Genomic DNA, 19,228 nt, shown 5'->3' on the forward strand with positions numbered 1-19,228 from the left:
TACTTGAGACCAGAGTAAGTTACATTGTGAGACCCTGACTGAAAAGAATATACAGGGAGTAACATGGTAATCGCGTGTGATTTTGAGCCTAACGTCTTCTGCTTGTGCCTCCTGGAATGCTGCCCTGGGCCACCAGAAGGAAGCTGGACAGGAAGCTGGTCTGGCTATGGAGAAGTGGGTACCCTCAGCCTGCCTGCCAACACCAGTTTCCAACACAAATAGATCTGTCACCCCAAATCTCCACCTCAACACAGCCCCCGAGTGAACACTGAGAGAACAAGAGGTAGTGAGAGTCTGACCCCAAGACTCAGAGGAAATAGCCTCTCCCAGGCTAGGGTGCTGCTTAGTTGTCCCTGGCACTGCAGATGGATGGATAGATAGATAGATAGATAGATAGATAGATAGATAGATAGATAGATAGACAGGCAGAGTCAGAGAGACAGAGAGATAGATGATAGATAGATAGAAAGATAGACACAGAGACAGAGAGATAGACAGTGAGACAGAAAGAAAGACAGACAGACATATAGACAGACAGACAGGCAGAAAAATAGATAGGTAGAGACAGAGAGATGGACAGAGAGATAAACAGAGAGTGAGACAGAGACAGAGAAATAGATAGATGATAGATAGATAGATAGATAGATAGATAGACAGACAGACAGAAAGACAGACAGACAGAAAAATAGAGACAGAGAGATGGACAGAGAGTGAGACAGAGACAAAGAAATAGATGATTGATAGATAGATAGATAGATAGACAGACAGAAAGACAGACAGACAGACAGACAGAAAAATAGAGACAGAGAGATGGACAGAGAGTGAGACAGAGACAAAGAAATAGATGATAGATAGATAGATAGATAGATAGATAGATAGATAGGCAGACAGACAGTGAGATAGACAAAGAGACAGAGACACAGTGAAATAGATAGCTAGACAGAGAGACAGAGAGTAGATAATAGATAGATGATAGAGACAGTGAGAGACAGACAAGAAACAGACAGACAGATATAGAGAGATAATGAGATATTCTCTCCCTTTAAGCAGTTGAGTCTTCCCCCTAGCTGTACACACCTAGCAGGTCAGCTGTTTAAAACTAACCCTGAAGGAATAGCCAGGGCGGGAGTGACAGCTGGGAGAGCAGCAGTCCATCAGTGCAAGAAGTAACGTGTCCCGGCTTAGATTGCTACTTATCCTCTCCCTGCCCTGCCTGCGTGGTGATGGCAAACTCTGCCCTTCACCACTGTGCACACTCTCTACCTACCGTGTCTCTCCCCTAACCTTCTCTCCTGCTCCTTGTCTAACCCGCTGCCTTCTCCCTGACAGAGCCAGAGGGATTTGCTTTCAGATTCCTCCCACAGTGTACACTCTTCCAGGAATTCAGAAAGTAAGGAATTAGAATATAAAATACAAAAGCCGAGAGAACAATAAAGAAACAGGGAAAGCGGGAGTAGGGAAGACCACGGGGATGCGGTGACCCGGGAAGGTTCTAGAGGCAGCAGTGTCTACCTCACCAGCTGTGGGTGTGTAGGTTCCCTAGGTGGAGTCTCTCCTGGAGGACCTCCTGAGAGCGTGGACGCTGGTAGGCTAATTAGCAAGGGGGCAAGAAGATTAAAGGGAGCTAAGCGGATATGGGGGAGCGAGAGAAATGTGGTGGACACATGGAGCCCTTCGTAAACCTACGTGAGGAAGCCTGTGCTGCCTGGGACTAAGAAGCCACTAAGACTCATGAGCAGACCACCACAGGGCCTGATGCAGGGCTTTAAAGCACCATGAGAGCTAATGCGTTGACTGGCGCCCATAGTGTCCTTCTTCTTAACGTCTCCGATAAGGAGATAAAGAAAGCACATCTCATAGAGAATAGCAAAAGCAAAACCCACAGATGATGCCCACTCCACAAACAGCAGACAGGGGCAGATGAGAGGGCCGTAGAGGCACTTGCCACCAAACCTAAGGACCTGAGTTCGGTCTTCAGCAACCGTACGGTGAGAGGGAGAGAGCCAGCTCCCCGCAAGTAATCCTCTGACCTCCACAAACGACGCGGCAGGCACACTTGTGTGCGCATCTCCAAACAAACGAATAGATTAACATCAATAACTTAAAGAAATGTCTCTTACATTTAAAAAACAAGCCTTAAATAGCTAACACGGGGTCAGGTAGGTGGCACACACCTGTAGTCTCAGCACGTGTCAGGCAGAAGCAGAAGAATGGCAAGTTTAAACCCAGCCTGGGCTACCTACCTGGACTACTTCAAAACTCCTAGGGCTAGCCAGACAGGGGTTATGCACACCTTTAATCCCAGTGCTTGGGAGACAGAGGCAGAAGATCTCAAGGCCAGCCTGGTCTCCAGAGCGAGTTCCAAGACAGCCAGGGCTATATAGTGAGACCCTGTTTCAAAACATATAAAAACCAAGAACTCTAAGGGCTGGGGAGCTCTGGGTGTGGCTCTGTGGTGGCAAGATTGGTTTGTAAGAGTGAAGACGCAATGGGGGACGGGGACACAAATAATAGCTAGGGAAACTCAGAAGCAAATGTAAAGAACTCAAGACAGTATTGATTAAAGGATAGGACCATCCAGGAATAAGGACCGGGTTTTAAAAACAGAGCGAATCCAGAAGATCCTGACTTAAGATCCGGCAGAGAAGATAAATAGAAATGAGACGTCGCAAATGGCAGGGAGAGAGAGAACTAAGGGAGATCGGAGAGAAAGGGCCAAGTATAGAACGATAGGCAGAGAAGAGGCAACAGCCCCCCCCCCCAAAAAAAGAGCAGAACAAACTTTAAATCAACCACTCAGGAAAATCTTTCTGAAGAAATGTTGCAAATGTACGAAAGTACAGACAGGAAGTAAAAATAAACACGCCAGAATGATTTCTGGTAAAAAAAAAATATAGATTTCAGAGAAAAGTATGAAGCCACTTGCACAGGCAGGGATGTGTGCAGGATGGATCTGGGTTAGAAATGTATAATTAGAAATGATCCAGAGAGGCAGAAACAGGTGGATCCCTGGGAGCCTGGCCAGCCAGACTGGCCTACTTGATGGGTTCTGGGGTAGTGAGAGACCCTGTCTACAAACTCGAGGTGGATGGAGCCCGAAACCTCACACCTGAGGTTGGCCTCTGGCCTACACACACACCTCATACATGTGTGCATATATATATATATATATATATATATATATATGCATACGAAGAATTCAGATGAGACGTAACAAGGAGGGCTGATATCTGTCCCACATATCTGGGCCTCAGAAGGAAAGTTTCAAAAGCTGGGGTAACTCCATAGCTGAGATTTGGAGCCAAATGGATGCCTGACCTCTCAGGCATCTGGAGCCAGGGCTCAGCTGACTCAGAGGCCAAGCCTGCTGATCAGAGGCCTCATGTGTCTTCTCCATGTAGCTCAGCCTCCTCCCAGAACGGCCACCACATAGTGGTCAAACTTCCCTAGTTACAGAGACCAGAAACAAAGGACACAAAATAACAAAACTGAAGCCATATAGCCTCTTGAAACCCTTGTTTCAGATACCACATAATGTCACAGCCGCCTGACTGATCAAAGCCATCTCCGGAACATGAGAAGGAGGGGCATAGACCTCATCTATTAGTGGGAGAAGAAGCAAGGAGCTTGGAGGGTGTGTCCTGCATGTCGCCAAAGACATATTCCCAGTGTTGTGGTGTTCTTGCATACTTGGCCTGATGCAGGACCTCCTTCATGGTGCACTGCTGGTCCCTGGATGTCATGCGCTCACAGTCTCCTGTTTCCCTGCAGAGGTCTCTGGGGTAAGACACAGAGTATTTAGTGGGTACGATAATGGCTACTCTCTATGGACGAATTGATGGGAACTTTGAATTACCTCTGAGGCTCATCTCTGGGTGTACCTATAAAGACATTTCCAGAGAGGCTTAACTCAGAAGGGGAGACCCACCCTGAATGAGGGATGGTCATCATCCCATGGGCTAGGACCCAAGACGAATAAAAACAGGAAGAAGGGAAACTGAGCCACAGTATTCTCTCTCTGGCACCTGACTGTGTGGGCCATGTGAAGATCCCCTTCCTCCTACCATCCTGCACCACGAAGGACTGTACCTTCAAAATAACCCTGCCCTTCCTTGAGTTGGTTTTGTCAGGTGTTTTGCCACAGCAAAGGGAAAAGTGGCCAAGACAGTTTCTCAACCTGTCAGCGATCTTTCTACCATGATGGATGGCCCACCCCTGTTTTGCAACCTGGTTCCTGTTAAACCTCCATAACTTCTTGTCAGGACTCTTAAGAGGAACAAATGTATATATTTCTGAATATTGAAAAACACAAAGGCACAAGTGGAGAGCTATTAAATAAGTTCACAGTAGCTTCCTCCTCACAATACTGCTTGATTGGAAATAATAGGACAAAGAAAATGAATCCCAGACCAAATTGAGTGGTTGTTTTCCTGCATGGAAAGAAATTCCTTTCCTCCCACCATCAAAGCCACTAAAAATGCCACTAAGAGCATTAACTAATACCCATTTGGAACAGGAATCATATGACTTTAATCTACAGACTCACACCTTTGGCCTGAGCTTGCTAGACACAGAGGGTGACAAGCTCCTGAGGACTGGTAGCCTAACTCTAGAAGCTCCATGTGTTACTAGCAACAAGAATCTCTCCTGGATCAACCCTGAAGTTGGGCGTGAAATTATACAAAGAAGAAGAGGAGGAGGAGGAGGAGGAGGAGGAGGGGGGGGGAGGGGGAGGGGGAGGGGGAGGGGGAGGAGGAGGAGGAGGAGGACAAAGAGAGAGAGAGAGAGAGAGAGAGAGAGAGAGAGAGAGAGAGAGAGACAGACCCACATCCCAGAGGGAGACCAAACCAAGCTAAGCAAAGCAAAAGAAAGCCCAGACCCAAACCCAGATCCCACCCACAGGCTCAAATGTGATTCCGGCTGTCTGGAAGCAGTTCTCAGACAGAACCTCAGGCGATGAATCAGTTTCCTCGGACACTGAGTGGGGGATAAAGCCACTGCTGCAAAGCTGGAGTGCTAGTCAAGGAGGGGCTGTGAGAATCCAGCAAAGTGGGGTGAGGGTAGGGAGTGGAACGCACACTGAGAAAAGCCACCGTGAATCCCCAGTCTAGACAGTGAGCCCAGAATGCCCAGGGAAGAGCAAAGGATAAGAATGAAAAGAACAGGTTCAGAGGAGGCAGCTGGATGCACATCCAAAATGAGGGTGGGGGTGGGCACTACACAAGACAGCTGTGCCATCAAGTTGCTTAAAATCGCAGAGAAGGGGTTGGGGAGATTGGGTGGGCATCCAAAGTGTTTTCCTTGCAAGCATGGGGACCTGAGCTAGACACCTAAGAATCCACATAAACAAAAGCCTTGGGTGGTAGCAAATGCTTGTTATGCCAGCCTTGGGGAGGTGGGGACAGATGAGTCCATGCAGCTGTCTGGCCAGCCAGCCTAGCCTGATCAGTCCCAGGCTCTAAGGAGAAACACCACTTTGAAAAAAAGAAGAGGGTGGGAGAGGAAGTATCCTTAGGATCCAGGAGGGAGGGAGAAGAGAGATACATTGTATACACATATGAAATTCTCAAAGAATAGAATCTAAAGTTCTAGAAAGTTAAAATTGGGGCCTGGAGAGATGGCTCAGCTAAATTAAGAACACTGGTTGCTCTTCCAGAGGACAGTGTCTATTCCTAGCACCTACAAAATCGCTCACAACTGTCTACAGTTCCGTTTCTGGGGGATCTGATGCCCTCTTCTGACCTCTCTCAGGCACAAGGGTAGTACACAGAAATGCAGACAGGCAAAACAGCCACACCCATAAAATAAAACAACTAATTTGTTTAAAGATTGAAATTTTAAAAGATCAAGATGGATGGCATTTTATTATTTTTTTTTTTTTTTTGGTTCTTTTTTTTCGGAGCTGGGGACTGAAACCAGGGCCTTGCGCTTCCTAGGTAAGCGCTCTACCACTGAGCTAAATCCCCAGCCCCGGCATTTTAAGAATAATATCAAAGTTGTCCTCTGGTCTCCACATGGCATGCACACACATGCACATACACATATACACACAAAAAGATCACAGGACAAAATTAAAACCAAAACCAACAACAACAACAAAACAAAACAAAACAACAAAAAACAACAACAACAACCCAAAAAACAAAAACCCAGGGATGAAAGCACACATTCCCCTTTCCATTCTGTAATCAAATCACATTATAAACATAAATAACATCTATCTACATTCCTACAGAGGGGTGATTTCCAAGCAAGTCTTCTACCTGTATACCAAACCATTCAGTATTGGCAAGGCATCAGAGCAATGCCTCGACATACTCTGTCTAACTCAGGGAGATGGTTTTGTGATGAACAGGACTCAGAGATTAAGGGCTGGTCCCAGGGTTGAGGGAAACAACTGTCATCAGATAAACGACCTCTCTCCTGGGTCATAAGTTAGTCCTGGTGCAGCAGCTTCCCTGTCCCTCTACCCAGAAACCTGGTGAATGGTTCTTCAGAGCAAAGCAATGAAAAAGACATGAAGAAGATCTGTGAGCTGGAGAAGGAAGGGGCAGCCTTTGGGGGATCACACTACCTGACGTGGGGCTACAGTCCAGTGATTCCACATCTGTGAGCGGGCAGAGGCCACAGCAAGATGGGCTCTCTGCTGGGCCAGGGAATATTAGTGCAGTGGCAGAAACGGGTGGAAATTGAAAGAAGCTGGTGTGAGCTCAATGTCAGAAGCAGATATGGGCTGGGGAGACAGTATCTAAAGTGCTTGCTGCACAAGTACGAGGACCCAAGACGAGATATCCAGCACCCACACAGAAGCCGGATGTGGCAGCTTGTATCTATAATCCAAGTACTTGGGATAAAGATAGGAGGATCCCGGGGTCTCACTGGCCATCCAACCTGACTAAATCAGCAAGGCCCAGGTTCACTGAGAAATTCCGTCTGGAGACATAAGGTGGAGAAAGGTAAAAGGTAGCCAGTATCACCCTCCACATGACAGCAGGCTCTGGAATAACTCCAGCTGCAGGATCAGGAATAACTCCAGTTGTGTCCTGGAAGGCCTCCTACTGACAAGAGCAACTGAGACCCGAGGAGAGCCCCCTGGGCAATGACTAATTACGTCCCCTTAACAGCAGGATCATTGGTCAGCTTGGCTGCTACCCAAGTCCTAAAGGCTCCTGAGTCAGCGGTCCCCTTCCTCCAGGAGGTCCTACGGCCTGTGGCCCCACAGGCGCTGGGGTTTGCATAACAGCCCTCTTGACATAATGAGAACCTGGGAAACAAGTCTTTTCTTGGTCCTCTGAAATCACTGGAAGCCACCAGAAAGGTTACGTGGACGCCCTAAGTCAGCATCTTAGTCACGCCAGGTAGTTCCGGGATGTCTGAGGGAGTTTGTTTTCACTTCCCTGAGACTAGGAGAGGTGCATGTGTAAACAAAGGCCTGAAAAGGTCCTTGTTCCTAGCCTGTGCACCCCACCTCCCAGCTCTGCCTCTGCCTGTGCGCTGCCAACACCCAGGGCTCCAGTTGCAGCTCCTTACAGTACGAAACGGCCCTGGGGACGGAGGCCAGGGCAGGAGGCCACTATCAAATCAGGAGGGCTGACTCTTGGCCAGGATGCAGGTTATTTTTACAACGGCCTCTGACCCCAGACACCCCTGCCAACTCCTCTAGCATACCCTCCTCCTCACACACTGCTCCCACCTGTGTGCTTTCTGTCACTGTCAGCCTCTGGGCGTCTAGTGTCCTTCACAACCAGGCTCCCTGTCCCTCAGTTACTCACTGCTGGAAGTCAGGTAGAACAACAGGCATGAGAGATACTCTCCCTGTGGAATCTTTGTGGTGGATGCCGGCACCACTAGAAACTCCAGAGCAATGGCTTCTGGGGAAAGAGCTGTGTGCAAGCATTTTAGACTTTGGCCCATTCAGCATTTCAAAATCCTGAAAAGTGGGCTCTACAGAATTCCCAATGGCGAGATAATCGCCCAGCACCTCAGGGAGGGTCTACGTTCGTGGTGTGTGTGTGGGGGGGGTCTTCAACTCAATGACTAAGTTAAAATGAGGTCATTAGGCTAGGCCTCCCATCTATGTGAACGTGGTAGGGGCCCTTGTCCGGAGAGATTAGGGATAGGGATGTGGTTTAGGCTCTTGGTTCCATCCCCAGTACAGAGAGAAAGTGGGGGTAGAGAAATAGACATTCACAAAGAGGGACAACCATCTACAGTCACAGGAGCCAAGGAGAAAGGCCTCAGAAGAAATCAAACCTACAGGAACCCCAAGACACCTCAGCAGGCAAAAGCAACTGATGGAATTATGGTGCCATCAATCCCCCAAAAACTGTCCCTTGACTTCCCCCACGTGCTGTGGCACACGTGCCCTCATACACGTGACACTCACTTAGTAATGATAAAAATAAATCCAATCAAGAATTCTCAAAAAGAAGCCAAGCCTTCTGTTATAGTTTGGATATGGACACATCCCTACGGGGTTCATGTGTTTGAACACTTGGTCCCAGCTGATGGCACTGCTGTAAGAAACACTTTAGGGCCTGTGGTCTGGCTGACTGGCATGGGGCCAAAGGGAGAAGGCAAGATGACTAAAGGTTGCATTTGCTTCTAGCCTCTTTCTGATTCCTGATCCACCAAGACAGAACAAGTCACCTCACTGAGTTCCTGCCACCAGTGAATGGAGCCAAGTCCTTTCCTGCTACAACAAACTATATGTTCCCTTAAGTTGTGAGGCTGAAACCTTTCCTCCCATCACTGCTTCTCCCAGATATTTGGACACAGCAATGAGAAAAGTAATTTGTATACCTGTGACCTCTCTATCCCAGACTTCAGCTTCCAGGACTTAAGACACAGGGTGTCATGGCAATCCTATAGCAAATATAGACGTGCTCGCTGAGGGAAGAGGTAAGCAGGTGGGAAACGGACAGCAGCAGCAACAGCAGAATCTCCTGTGACTCAAGGGCCAACTCTGAACTTGAGACTCTTGTTGAAGGGAATCCAACTTTGTTTGACGGTGAATGTGGAGGCTCCAATATAGTGTCATCTTTATATTACCTAATACACCATGTGCACACACACACACACACACACACACACACATACATGCACACCCCACACACATACATGCACATACATGCACACCCCACACACATGCATGCACATGCAAACACATAAACACACATGCACACACATGAACACACATGCACAAACATATATACATGCACACATATACATACATGCACATATATACACAGATGCGCACATATACACACATGCATACACATACACACATGCATACACATATACATGCATGCAAGCGCATATGCACATATATACACATTCACACATAAACACACATGCACACATATACATGTGCACACACATACACACATGTACATATATACACACAGGCACACATATACACACATGCACATTCATATACACACTTGCATATACATATCTATATTCAGAGAGAAATGCTAAAGGACTGAAATGCTACCAGAAGGCTTAGTTGGTCAACAACAGCAAGGAAGGTTTGTCTGCTATAGGTGCCTCCATCCACAAAGGGATCCAGAAACAAAGATTCCTTGAAGGTAGTTGTTTTAGAAATTTCCTGTTTTGAGCCTGGCCTTGTGGAATAGAATTTGTCATCTCCACTACCCAGGGAACTGAACAGGAGGCTTAAAAGTTTAAAGCCTGCCTGGGCAATTCAGTGAGACCCTTTCTCACCTTCCAAAATGTTGGGTTCTATAGACTGAAGGAAAAAGCAAGCTCACGATAAATGTCTAGGGGAGGACCTAATGTGGTCCCCACCACACGGATGATAGTCTAAAGGTCACCAAGCTATTAGCCACGTCTGTCCCAGCCTTCTGGGCAGATAACAGGTTATGCATCCCTCCCTTTGAAGGAACAACCCTGTGGATTAACATTCCAGGCTCCTTAGGGTTTCTCTGTGAGCCTAGGACCTCTGTGCCTCCTACAGTTGCCTGGGGTGTTTGAGCCCTGGCTCCACACTCAGTACATCAGGGGCTTGGGGGGACCCTGCTGAAGGATTCTAAAGAGCCAAACCTAGAGGAGCCACGTCGGGAGCCTGCATTAGAAGATCAGTGTTGCAGAACTTTGGGGTCATTTCCAAATAAACCAGCACGGCTTGAGCAGGAGTTTAGAACAGTCATAAAGGGCTGGGAGGGGGCCTTAGAGCGAACGAGACATGGTGAAGGTTGGTCGGGGACTCTTAGAAAAACCCAAGGAAACGAACATGACTCCTCCCTCGTTTTCTCCAAAGGTGTCTATTTTTAGGTGATTTTTTTGGGTGCTTTTTTAATATGGGCTCCTGTGTTTTTGTTACAGAGTCTTTTTTCCTGTGTGGTTTCCCCGGAGGCTTACCCCTTTCTCCAAGTGTCACCTCTGTGTGAAGGAACTCTGGGGCCACACCAAGACTCACACACTCAGGAGAAGAAGGAGTTGGTTTATGCACGAGGTGTCTTCGTCCGCCCAGGCTCCCATGCTATCTCGGCCATGCTTGCTCGAAGCTCTGGAGGCTGGAAGGCGGATGTCAACGTTTCTGCAAGGTTCCTTTCTCTGGAGGCCTCTCGATGTGACTCACGGGTGGATATCTTCTCCTCGTGTCTTTACGTGGTCACCCCTGCATATGTCTTTGTTCTAATCCCATGTGTGTGTTTGGGGGGGGGGGGTCTATGTGGGCGTGGTTGTGTAAACATGTGCATGCAGGTATCTGTGTACATGTGTTCACATGTATACGGTAGTCAGAGGACAAATATGTGTTCCTCAATTGCTTGCTACCTTATATTTTAAAGATAATTGTTGGAGTGTGTGTGTGTGTATGTGTGAGAGAGAGAGAGAGAGAGAGCTCTCACACGTGTGAATGCAGAGCCCACAGAATCCAAAAGGGGGCGTCAGATGTCCTGGAGCTAAGCTGCCCAACGTGGGTGCTGGAAATGTGAATCCAAATCCTCCGTTAGACAAGGAAGTGTTCCTAAATGTTGAATTAGCTCTCCAGCCGCTTCTTAGATTTTGAGGTAAGGTCTCTCACTGGACCTAGAGCTCATCAGTCCAGCTGGACCATGAGCTCCAACTGGGTAAGGAGCTGCAGGGACCCACCTATCTCTGCCCACACCTATGCCCAGTGCTGGGGTTACAAACACATGGTGCCTCCCCCTAGCGTTTACATAAATGCTGGGGATCCAAACTCAGGCCCTCACACTTAACCAACAGGCCCTTAGCCACCTAAAGCATCTCCTCACCACCTAAACTCGTTTCTCATGAGGACAGCTGTCAGACTGGGTGAGGATGAACACTCCTAACCAGCCACGACTCAACTCGACTGATCACTTCTTTAAAATCCCATCTCAGCATGGTCACGTGCTGAGTCAGCAGGCCTGAAGTTAGACTCCTTACCCTTCCTGCATCACAAAGCAGCTCGGGGGAGGAAGTGGGTTTTGTTGTTGTTTTGTTTCTCTAGCTCATGCTTCGTGGGAAGGCACAGAGTTCACCATGACAGGCCAAGTATGGAGGTAGGAGCTTAAGACCGGAGCTCCTCACATCCCATCAGACCAGGAAGCACAGAATGGTCGGGAAGCAGAGTCAGGCTAGAAATGCCCAGAGGCCCACTTTCTCCAGGTAGAACTCACCTCCCAAAACAAAGCCGCTAACTGGGGACCACGTATTCAAATGTGTGATCGAACCTATGTGGACATTTCCCATTCAAATCATGGCAGAGGTTATGAGTTTCAGGGATGAAAGTGGGATTGATTTAAACCACAGAGCTTGAGAGCCCTAGATGTGAACCACTCTGCAGAGCCAGCCCTGGCTAAACCCTGGGGGCAGAGATGGCACAGGGTCCTTCCCTCTCAAGGGACTCTTGTTCTCCCATGACCTTTATTCCTCCAGCAATATCCAGGTGGGGGCAGGAGCAACACTGCCTATTCCCCTGAGCTTCTGTCGTCCTTCTAGAGTCCTATCCCCTTACCTTCCAAGGAAGTCTCTCTCCACTGAGTGTCTGGGTCAACTCAGGGGAAAAGGAGCCACAACAGCACACTGGACATGTGACCCAAGGGCTTTATTTTTAGCGAGCTTGTGACATACTGCCTTTCACTGCCTCCCACCCTTTCTCTACACCACACATGGTACAGTCATCTGGCCTCGCCAGATGGTGGGTTCAATGGAAAAAGTGCAGACTAGGGGACTGGCCCCGCTGTGACTCACATCTCTGCTGTTTGCTAGCATGTGACCTAATGAGCTTGTCTAATCTTTGTGGGCCTCGGTTTTACCGTGTGTGTGTGTGTGTGTGTGTGTGTGTGTTTGTGTGTGTGTGTGAGAGAGAGAGAGAAAGAGAGAGAGAGAAAGTGTATGCGAGTGCATATGTGTGAGTGCATGTGTGTGAGTGTGTGGGTGTGAGTGTGTGTATGTGTGCATGTCTGCATGCATGTGTGTGTAGTAATGTGTGTGTGAGTGTGTGTGAGTGTGTGTGTAGTAATGTGAGTGTGTGAGAGAGTGTGTGTGAATGTGCATGAGTGTGTGTGTGGTAATGTATGTAGTAGTGTGTGTGTGAGTGTATGTGTGTGTGTGTGTGTGTGTGTGTGTTAATGGATAATGGTCTATCTCAAGGTCACAGGAAGGAAAAGTTAAAATCACATATGTTAAATGTCTTACCTAGTATTAGGACCAGAATACTGTCCCCACCAAATTCCCATGTTGATGTCTTGGACAATATCTTTTTTTTTTTTTTTTTTTGTGATTTAGTGGATGTTTAATCTCAGTTTTTTTTTTTTATTAACTTGAGTATTTCTTATATACATTTCGAGTGTTATTCCCTTTCCCGGTTTCCGGGCAAACATCCCCCTCCCCCCTCCCCTTCGTTATGGGTGTTCCCCTCCCAACCCTCTCCCCATTGCCGCCCTCCCCCCAACAGTCTAGCTCACTGGGGGTTCAGTCTTAGCAGGACCCAGGGCTTCCCCTTCCACTGGTGCTCTTACTAGTATATTCATTGCTATCTATGAGGTCAGAGTCCAGGGTCAGTCCATGTATAGTCTTTAGGTATTGGCTTAGTCCCTGGAAGCTCTGGTTGCTTGGCATTGTTGTACATATGGGGTCTCGAGCCCCTTCAAGCTCTTCCAGTTCTTTCTCTGATTCCTTCAACGGGGGTCCTATTCTCAGTTCAGTGGTTCACTGCTGGCATTCGCCTGTGTATTTGCTGTATTCTGGTTGTGTCTCTCAGGAGCGATCTACATCCGGCTCCTGTCGGTCTGCACTTCTTTGCTTCATCCATCTTGTCTAATTGGATGGCTGTATATGTATGGGCCACATGTGGGGCAGGCTCTGAATGGGTGTTCCTTCAGTCTCTGTTTTAATCTTTGCCTCTCTCTTCCCTGCCAAGGGTATTCTTGTTCCCCTTTTAAAGAAGGAGTGAAGCATTCACATTTTGATCATCCGTCTTGAGTTTCATTTGTTCTAGGCATCTAGGGTAATTCAAGCATTTGGGCTAATAGCCACTTCTCAATAAGTGCATACCATGTATGTCTTTCTGTGATTGGGTTAACTCACTCAGGATGATATTTTCCAGTCCAACCATTTGCCTACGAATTTCATAAAGCCGTTGTTTTTGATAGCTGAGTAATATTCCATTGTGTAGATGTACCACATTTTCTGTATCCATTCCTCTGTTGAAGGGCATCTGAGTTCTTTCCAGCTTCTGGCTATTATAAATAAGGCTGCGATGAACATAGTGGAGCACGTGTCTTTTTTATATGTTGGGGCATCTTTTGGGTATATGCCCAAGAGAGGTATAGCTGGATCCTCAGGCAGTTCAATGTCCAATTTTCTGAGGAAACTCCAGACTGATTTCCAGAATGGTTGGACAATATCTTTAAGGAAGTAATTGAGATTCAGTGGGTATGGTCATGGTAGCACACCCCAGCCTTCAGGAGGAGGAGGTAGAAGACTCATCATGAGTTTGAGGCTAGCCTAGGCTACATAGCAAGACAGTTTCAGAATGAGAAAAAGATATTGATGGTATCCGTGCAGTGATTGGAATGAGGTCCCCCAGCAATCTGACTGCAGTCCTCATAAGAAAAGTGAAGAAAGACATGGGTTGTCTCAGTTAGGGTTTTACTGCTGTGAACAGACACCATGACCAATGCAAGTCCTAAAAAGGACAACATTTAATTGGGGCTGCCTTACAGGTTCAGAGTTTCAGTCCATTATCAAGGTAGGAACATGACAGCATCCAGGCTGGCATGGTGCACAAGGAGCTAAGAGTTCTACATCTTTAGCTGAAGGCTGTGAGCAGAATACTGGCTTCCAGGCAGCTAGGATGAGGGCCTTAAAGCCCATGCCCACAGTGACACACCTACTCCAACAAGGCCACACCCCCAAATAGTGCCACTCCCTGGGCCAAACATATTGTCAAACCATGACATGGGTGTACATAGATACCAGTTGGGGACACAAGGACATCACAGCTAGTATCAAGCCAAGGGGAGAGGCCTCAAGAGAACCAGCTCTGCTGACACTGATGGTGGATTCCCAATGCCCAGAATTATGAGAGAATATATGTGTCTGTCTGTCTGTCTGTCTGTCTGTCTGTGTGTACATCAGTGCAGCGCCCATGGATGCCAGAGAAGGTGTCATATCCACTGGAGCTGGAATTAGAGGCAGCTGTGGGACACCTGGCCTGAGTACTAGCAATTGGACTCAGGTCTTCTGCATGAGTAGCCTGTGCATTTTCAAGCTCTGAGACGTCAATATCTGCTTTTTGAAGTCACCTGGTCTATGCAGTCTTGCTATGGTAGCCTTAGCACCTAATCCAGTCTGATCATGCTGGAGGGAATCTGTCTCTCAGACTGTCCCCAAATCTTCCTCAGTTTCCCCTAGGATCACCCAAATAAAAGGGACTAGACAAGATCCTCATTTAAAGCAATGGCTAATTGGCTCAGAGATCCAAGAATCCAGTGAGGACTGAGGAGCTAGCTTGATTGGTCAAGTGCTTTGTCACTCAAGCATGAGGATCTGAGATTGAGCACTAGTACTCACATAAAAAAGCTGGGTGTGGTGAGGCTTCCTGTGCAGAGGGGCGGCGGGGATGGAAATAAGCCTAACCCATAGGCTCACCAGCCAACTGCCTAACCTGCTGGGTGATCAATCTCCAGGCCAGTGAGAGACCCTGCCTCAGAACGAAAAGGGATTGGTGCCTGCAGTATAACACCTGAGGTCATCCTCTGGCTTGGCCACATCTTTCAGCACACATGCATGTGCACACACACACACATACAGAAGACTCACATAGGAGAAGACTTGAAATCTGTGGTGTTCGGCCATTGGTGGAAGGCTTAGAGTGAAAGAAACATCTCAAGAAAAAAAATAATAATCCAGGCACGCTGTAAGACCCTTGAGCGAGCTCAGCCTTTGATGGCTGCCATTTTGAACAGCTCTGATACTTCTTAGCTCTTCTTCTAGGCAATGCAGTTTCCCCCATGGGACTCTGGGAATGAAGGACACTATATCTAGCCCTGTACCCCGGGGTTTAGGGATTTAGCCCAGGGCTGGTGCTTTTTTCTTATCCTTCCTTTAGCTTCCCAGAGACAGGCTGCTCATTTCCATTGCTGAGGTGGAAGAAAAGATAAAAGGATTTATTATCTGAACATTCCAGGGCCTCCCAAACAAATCTCTTCCTCCCTCTAACCCCCCCTCCCCCAAAACACCAGATTGAATTCTAAAACATAAGTGCGTTTTGTTCCCAAGCCAGCTTGTTCGTCTCCACGGCGCTCATACACACACAGCCTCCTTATCAGATGACGGTCTGCTAAGTCACAGAGCAGAAGGGTTCTGGTTCAGCACACCTCATGAGCTGCAAGCCCCAAGAAGGATGTTGGTGTCTGCCTCGCTTGTCACTAGCATCTCATGGTCACGTGGCAGTGCCTGCGTTGTTCAGCGACTGGCAAAGAAAACAGAATGAGATCAGCCACGAGGGAGGACAAACATGTAGCTCAAGGAGCGCAAACACAAGCCCGCAAACTCGGGGGCCAGGCTTGTCGGAGGAAGTCGTGGCTAATCACAGCCCTCCGTGGTCCCTCCCTCTGTGTTCCCTGGGGTTTGCACAGCCCAGGTTACAAACCTAGGCACCATTGCCACCAATATCCCCACAGTAAAGGCTGGAGCACACAACACCACTTGCGGCGTGGTTAGAAATGGTCTAGAGTCTGGAGCCGCCATCCCTTGTAGAGCAGAAAGTGCCAACCACGTGGGGGTCAGAGTTTGAAGGGAGCATCTTCTGACAAATGTGTCTGTGGAGAAATCCATGCTCCCTGTGGGGGGAAGTGGGGACTGTCTCTGCGCATCAGACTGTGGCCGGGATGCCCTTTAGCAGAGAGCGGAGAAGACTAGGCCCTTTGCCAGCGAGGACCTCAGAGTCTAAATTGGATTGCAGTAGGCTGGCAAAGGTCCCCAAAGATCACCCCCGAAGCCTGTGAATGTGAGGGATCTGGCGGGTTTGTCCATCTGTCTGTTTTGTTTGTTTGTTTGGTTGGTTGGTTGGTTTTGTTTTTGAAGGAAATGGGTCTTTGCAAATATGATTAAGGACAGTGAGATGGAGCAGTTAGCCCAGGTGCCCCACAACTGAGAAGGGCAAAAGCCCCACATACAGTGACTTTCTGCTTAGAAGACGGAGGCCAAGAGTATCAGTTACTTCCTTAGTTTCTTAGAAGTCGTTGAAATCAGCTTCAGGGAGAAAGGGTTTATTTTGGTTCACAGGCGAGAAAATACAACCACGGAAGGGAAGGAAAGCAGGAGGCAGAGGTGGCTTGCCACAGTGTCGACACAAGCGCGAGTTGGACAGTCAGAAAGCACCACAGCCCGAGGCCTCTGGAGAAAGGAAACTTGCAGACATGTTGACCTCAGCCTCCCAGCCTCCCGAGCTTCGAGCAAGCACATCTCTGCTGACTAAGCATGGGAGTCTGGGCAGACGGAGACACGTCATGTGTAAACCAGAAGGGGGCAGCTCATGAGACTCAAAGTCCACAACCACTCCCCACCCCCTCCAAGCCACTTCCTCCTCCTTCTGAAGTCTGCACACCTCCCAAACAGCGCCATCTGCAGGTAACCAAGTGTTCAAACGCACGATCCTAAGGGGGAGCAGTTTACATCCGAATGCTAACACACATGTGTTGAGGTGCCGAGGCCCCAAGCCAAGCGATGGCAGACAACACGCCCCGCCCCCCCCCCAGCTGCAAGGGATCAAAAGTGGATCCTTCTCCGGATCCTTGGAGGGAATGCAGATCTGTGGACACAGCCAAATGAAAGTGCTGTCAGACTTCTGCCCTCCAGACCCACGAGAGAATGAAACTGTGGTCTGAAGGCATCGAGCTTGGATCTTTTGTTACAGCAGCTAAGAGGACATTATACCTAAGCTGACCACTGTGAGCTTGCAGGTCAGAACCAGGAGTGAGTGTTAGCTTGGGCCAATTTCTGACCCAGTACTTGTCAGAACCAGTCTAGTCCGGGTCCAGGTCAAGAGAGAGCTAGTTTGGGCCACTGAGTACCTGAGCCGTGGAGCTACCAGAAAAGGGAGAAACCCCACAGGGAAGAGCTACAGGTAAAGCCAAGTCTAGAGACCCAGTCCTCACGCGCACTCCGCTCCTTGGGAGGCTGAGGCAGGAGGCAAATGAGTACAGGCATTCTTGGGCTGCAGAGGGCATTCAAGGACGGCCCAGTGAGACCTTGTTTCAAAAAGGGAAAGAGAGGCTGGGAATACCGGACAGTGGCAGAGCCCTTGCCTGGCCGAGGGCCTGGGCTCCATTCCCAGCACAGGAAGAAGCTAGAGGTAGAAAAAGTCTCAAGCGGCCACACAGAAGGGGGTTAGAGAAGGGCCAGGGGCAGGTATCGACTTCAACCATACTCAAAAAAAAAGTGCCACCCCCTTCAAACCCCCCCCACTACCACTCCCCAACCCCATCGGACTGCCCTGGCCTGTGGCCCCTTGTCTACCTCCAACCTTCTAAGCAGGGAAGTGGGTACCAGAGCCAGACAGGAAAGGGGTGGGGGACAACCAGCCTTGCCTCTTTCCCATGCAGGCCTAAGCAGGCTCAGCTGGAACGGGGATGGGAATGAGACGTCAGAATTTAGAGTTTTGACTAACATCTTGGCCCAGACCCTGAAATTCCGAATTGGGACTGTTTTCCATTGAAAGTGACCACTGGCCCAGACTGTTTCCTAAGAGCTGCAGAAAAGTGTGAGCTTGCCAGGGTTTTTTCAGCCTCAAGCAAGGGAACTCGGACTTGGCTGGCTGAATCTTAAAAGGAAAATAAAGAAGAAAAGCAGGGGTAGCCTTCCAAAAGCTTGGGACTGGGGTTGTTCAGCCTGCTGGCTGCACAGAACCCAGTGAAAACAGTTCAGCTTCTCGGTGGAGCAGAGAGCAGCCCAGTTCCCCGAGAAGGGGGAAAAATGCAAATTTGTTTTCAGTATCACTTACAAGCTTCCTGAGTGGAGCCCTTGGCCTGGCGTGGCTTGCATTGACGTCAGCGGAGTTCACCATATCAAGACAGCTGTAGCTCCTTCCTGGCTGAGGCCCCAGGGACAGAAAACACATTGGCTTTGTTTCATGGGAGATTAGAAACATTTGCTGCCTGGGTCATAATTCACAAGCCCTGTTATCACCGGAGCCGGGAATGCTGAGCAGAAAAATAAAAAGTAAAAAGCACCACCCAACATCAAAACCAAGGGGAGGCAGGACAGGTAGCACAGGCCTATCATCCAATTACTTGGGAGGCTGAGGCAAGAAGATCATAAGTTCAAGGCCAGGCTGGACTGTGTGCAGAATGAGCTCTCATCAGCTTAGTCAACTCATGGAGCCAAAACTCATGGACTAAAAACAGAAAGTAAGGAGAGCTAAGTATTGCCTCACATCAGAACTGAGACCTCAGAATCACAGAGTTGGGGGTGCAGTGCAGTAGACACCCGGGGAGGCCTCAGAGACAGAGATCATGGCCAAACCTGGGCACTCTATCCTTGCCTGCTCTCCTGAAGGTAATGTGAGAGGTCATGTTGGGATATGTTCAGGGCTCTAGGAAACCCATCTGAAATGCAAGTTCCCTGTCTCCTGGAATGTATGAGGAGGGCCAGGTATGGGTAGCCTAACCCAGGGGAACCCCAAGCCTCTCGACTCCCAGGAAAATGTCAACAAGGAGGGACAGACAGAGAAGATGGTGGCAATACGCTA

This window comes from Rattus norvegicus, chromosome 19 (assembly GCF_036323735.1).
Source record: "Rattus norvegicus strain BN/NHsdMcwi chromosome 19, GRCr8, whole genome shotgun sequence".
NCBI lineage: Eukaryota > Metazoa > Chordata > Mammalia > Rodentia > Muridae > Rattus > Rattus norvegicus.